The sequence below is a fragment of the Nematolebias whitei genome, chromosome 16 (assembly GCF_014905685.2).
Source record: "Nematolebias whitei isolate Nwh7 chromosome 16, NemWhi1, whole genome shotgun sequence".
Classification (NCBI taxonomy): domain Eukaryota; kingdom Metazoa; phylum Chordata; class Actinopteri; order Cyprinodontiformes; family Rivulidae; genus Nematolebias; species Nematolebias whitei.
This window is the reverse complement of record NC_056513.1, coordinates 35,818,815-35,824,193: the sequence shown is the minus strand read 5'-3', so window position 1 is coordinate 35,824,193 and position 5,379 is coordinate 35,818,815.

Genomic DNA, 5,379 nt, shown 5'->3' with positions numbered 1-5,379 from the left:
CCACCCGGTCCGTATAAATTACGTTAAGAGCGGGAAATCGGCTCCCATTTTTTCTTCAGCGAGCTAATATAGCACTGTCAGAAGAACAAAGAGGATAAATTGTGTAAATGACCAACCTTTGTGAAGGATGCTTGGCCCGGCAGTCGACCTCCGGTCGTCCGGTGAGTTCTCCTCCCCGAGGAGAAGATGACGAGCAGTCTTATTCCAAGGTAAGCGTCGGGGAACATTTCCCAGTGACAGGTCACTACACGCTGGACAACGCCATCTTGTATTTTTTCCTCTTATCGCCGACCCTCGGGGCGAACCGGATGGTTCCTCCGGGGCAAGGCGTGCTCAGCTGCAGCCCCCGCTGCTCATTCCCTCCTGGGGAGCGTAGTGTAGGTGGAGGGGGGCTGAGTGAATGCTCACCCCATCCCACCTCGTTTCGCATCGGCGATCACACCGCTCCCGGCCGACAGCGCCCTCACGGTTGCCCGGCGGAACCCAGGAGGAGGCTGACATGAAGGGACCCCTTTTTTCTACGTCCCATGCCTTTTCCCGCCAGTTCGGATGATCGGCGGGAAGGTTGTTTTCACTGGGCTCCATTCTGGCTCACCGTCTTGATCCATACGGCCTCGCGTTCCAACAGGACGTTCGACGGGCGAGGCCACAGACGGTTCTTTCCTGGTAGATTGGAGGAGTCGGCCCCCAGTCCGCTCCCATCACCAGAGTTGAGGGATTCACCGAGCGGGGCTATTCCTCGGTAACCCCCCCGGAGCCAAGCCTCGCGGAAGCTTTCGGAGAGAAGCTGCCCAGGTCGGAGCAGCGTCCTGTCCCTCCGGAGGAACACGAACCAGACGGTGACCACGCTCTCCAATCGAGCCCACCGATGTGTTTTTCAGGCAGCCGCAGCTAGCAACAACGTGCGCTGCTAGCATATAGCATGTCCAAGGGACTGAAGGCCGCAGACCTGCCTTGGAGACAAAGAACTCCTTCTGTAAGGCAGCTGACGCCAGCTCAACATGTGTGCCTCTCCTACGGTTTGCCTGTCGAGGACTGCAGCGTGGATGACGATGATCCAACGATCCACCTGGCTTCGTTACTCCCCTCGCTGCCGGAGAAACTGCACAAGACCTGATGAAGCCCATCGCGGACGCGCTGTTCAGAGCAGCTTCAAACCATGCTGGCGAATTGAAACAGTCGGAGGAGGTGCCAGAGGCTGTGCGCCACCTCATCAAGCCGCGCGGCCCATCCCGGCCCGCTGGAGGGACCGTCGCGAGCAAGCTTCGACTTTTCCACGGCCGCGGCTCTCGCTGAGTTCCACCACCAGCCCCACCCGTCAGAATCCAGCCCTCTTCATTCCGGCAACCTGCAGCTCAGCGTTTCCCCAGAGTTCGCCTGCAAGACAGCGCTCTAGGCAAACAATCGCAGAGCTCATGAGAGAGAAGTTTCTCAAAATGACGGTCTCCGGAGGGTGTGTGTAAAAGTGACACGAAAGTTGAAATAAATCATCATTTAATGATCAAAGTGTCTGTTTTTTAGCCAGTCTGTAAGCTCGGATGAGCTCACAGCGGCCGCACACATAAAGAGCCGGTGTCCTTAATAAGGTTTTTTAAACTCACCGCCGCTCCAAGACATTACTAGTCGCTTACACGGCACGATAGTAAGTGAAAATAACTCGTTATCATCCCGAGCTGCACGATCCTCACTCAAGCGGTGTCAACTCGCACTCGTGGGATGAAACAGCCTCCACACATGAGCCGGTGTCCTTAAATAAGGTTTTTAAACTCACCGTCGCTCTAAGACATGACGAGTCGATCACACGGCACAACGGTAAGCGAAAATAACTCGTTATCAACTAGAACTGCACGATCCTCACTCAAACGGTGTCAACTCGCACTCGTGGGATGAAACAGCCTCCACACATGAGCCAGTGTCCTTAATTAAAGTTTTTTTTAACTCACCGCCGCTCTAGACATGACGAGTTGATCACACGACATGATGGTAAGCGAAAATAACTCGTTATGAACTGGAGCTACACTATTCTCACTCAAGCGGTACCAACTCGCACTCGTGGGATGAAACAGCCTCCACACATAGGAGCCGGTGTCCTTAAGGGTTTTTAAAACTCACCGCTGCTCTAAGACATGACGAATTGTTCACAGGATCCTCACTCAAGGATGAAACAGCCTCCATCCAACGGCGCTGCGTTGATGTGGCGCACACACACAGCTGCCCGGCGCTAACCGGCTCACATCGGTATAATGTGGTCCGCAGGCTGGTTCGGGTGGAGGTCCTTCTCTCTCACAAGAAGCGACACCCGTCTCAACGAATCAAACGCGGGCAGCCGTCACCCACCGCGTCTCAGCGTTCGGCAGCTCACGGCAGCATAAACGTGAAGCAGCTGAACGAACCCGATGATGAGTCCCGCCTCCCTCCAGCACGCGCCCCTCCAGCGAGAGCGGCGCGTGTCCCTCCAGAGAAAAATGTGTTCTCCCGCGGGGCTAGCAGCCTTCACTCCAACAGCACGGCGTAAATGAAGTCGCGCCCTCCGCCTCTCAACGTTCGCACAGCGACGTCAAACGCGCAGCCCCACCGCATCATCAGCTGTCACACGCTTCGCCTTCAGCACAAGCCTCGCCTTGGATCACACAGAAAACATTCCCGCGACGCATGACGGCGGTTGAGGGGCGGACTGCTGACAGCCGTACAAAACGTGACACATCACTTAACGCACGTTCACCCTACGAACGTTACGTAGAGTGGTTAAAACATGCTCGCCGTTTTTCAGATGGATGGACAAGGTTTTATGCAAATGGTTACAAATTACAGTTTGCAACCCGAACCCCTCCATTCAGAGGAGTTATAAAAACGGTCCTGTCATCATCAGACTAAATCTCATCCCTAAATGCAGAAGTCCAAGTGTTTCTGATAAAAGTAATCTACAGAGTCCCCCAACGGAGAGAAAACACAGGGTTTTTACTCACGGATCGGAGGGATGAGACCGTTTTTTGGATCTGTTGTATAACATCCAGAGAACGCATACCGATCATCCTAAAACACAGAGACGAGAGTTTTTGTTTTACCTGGATGATCTGCTGCTCCTGTCACTCCAGACAGGAGGTGCTGATGCAGGATCAGGTGTTGACATCACACCTGTTAAATCTGGGCTTCGCCATAAATTGGAAGGAAGCTCGATTTTCCCGGCCCAGACATTTGTTTATCTGGGAGTGGAATTAAATTCAACCACTATGAAAGCTCATTTATCACAAACGAGATTCGACACTTTTAAGTCAACTCCGCCACGTAAGACCTGGCAAGTGATAACAGCTGTCTCCGTCATGAAGCTGTTGGGAATGATGTCACTCACACAGTGGTTCCGCTGGTTTGTTACACATGAGACGCCTCCAGAGGTGGTTTGCACGTCTGCATGTGGATCCAGTAAAACAAAACGACGGATGATCATTGTCCCTTCCTCTTTGAGAGCAGACCTCCGACTCTGGGGAAACACCCTGGTTCTGTCAGAGGGAGTCCCCGTCAGCAGACCCACGTCACACGTGTCAGCCTTCACGGACGCGTCGCTGTCAGGTTGGGGGGGGACATGCCTATCCCAAGCAGTAGGGGCGCTGTGGCCCCACCACACATCAGCCCACATCAATGTTTTGGAGTGTCGCACAGTGCTGAATGTGATTCAACACTTTGCTCCCGTGCTACAGAATCAACACGTGTTGATTCACACAGACAACATGATGACTGCTGCGTACATAACCACCAAGGGGTGTGCGTTCAGCCCAGATGTTACACATTGCGCGAAAGCTACTGTGTTGGGCTCATCAAAACCTGCTCTCTATTAGAGCGGTTTACATATCCGGTGTTCTGAACAGAGGGGCAGATGTGATGTCCAGGGGCGGCCCACGTCACGTGGACCGGACCCTCCATCCAGATCTGATGTTTTCAGACGTGGCAGAAGTTGGCAAAGCAGCTGTGGACCTGTTTGCGACGCGAGAGAACGCTCAGTGTCAACTATGGTTTTCCCTGAGCCCGCGAAACGATCCATCGCTGGGGGTGGATGCATTTGCTCACAGCCCGTGGCCCAAAACGCTTTTGTACGCGTTTTCTCCCACCTCCTATGTTTTTACGGTTCCTGAACCGAGTTCAGGAGGAGGGATTGACAGCTCTCCTGGTGGCTCCCGAGCGTGTGAACGCACCATGGTTCCCAGGCCTGCAACGTCTGTTGTCGGGTCGCCGTGGAAACTGCCGTGGAGGGAGGATGCTCTCCTTCAGGCAGGAGGAGCGATCAGGAGTTACCCAGAAATGGGTCAGCACCTGTGGGTCTGACCGCTGAGCGGTCCCACTTAGAGAGGATGGGTCTCCCTCAGGAGATAGTGTGCACAATTCAAGATTCACGTGCTGCATCTACCACAGTTCTGTACACATCAAAGGGGACGGCTTTTCAGCGCTGGTGTACAGAGAAAGGTTTAGAGGCCACCTCATGCCTTTTTAGGTGGCGTGTTGTCTTTCTACAACAGCTGATGGATAGGAAGTTGGCATTCAGTACGTTTTAACGTACGTTGCAGTCATCTCTTCCTGCCACGAAGTTTTCGGAGACAGAACAGCTTTTAATCACCCGCTGATGAAGCGTTTTTCTAAAAGGTGTTCAGAGACGCAGGCCTGCTTCACGTCCACTTGTTCCACAGTGGGATTTAACGCTGGTCCAGCGAGCCCTGATCAAAGCTCCAATTGAGCCTCTGGATCAGGTTTTCACTTAAAATTCTTGTCTCTTAAAACAGCCCTGCTGCTGGCTTTAACACCCGCTAAGAGGGTAAGTAATTTATCTGCCCTCTCTGTTGCTTCGTCATGCCTTAGAATTTAGGCTGACGGGCAGCTCAGCTGATTTAAGACCAAACCCAGCTTTTATGCCTAAAACATGACGAGCTCTTTTAAATCAAGTATGATATCGTTGGAGGGGTTTCTTCCCCCCCCCCCACAGATCAGAAGAGGAAGCATCTTTTCATCTTCTCTGTCCGGTGCGGGCGTTGACGTGTTACATAGCACGCACAGCTGCAATGCGTTTCAAACTCAACAATTGTTTGTGCGTTATAGAGATGCATCTGCAGGTCGCCCGTTATCCATCCAGCGCTTGTTGCACTGGCTGTGTGAGGCCTTTTCTGAAGCCTACAAAGCATCAGATTTAGAGCCTCCTGTCAACCTCAAAGCACACTCGACCAGGGGTATCGCATCTTCGACTGCTCTGCATAATGGTATGTCAATGCAGGACATTTGCACTGTGGCTGCATGGTCAACACCCTGCTCATTTATTCGCTTTTACCTACGTGATGTAACGGCTCGTTCCATGACACATTCTGTCCTTAGTGCTCTAACAGAATGAATATTGTTGTT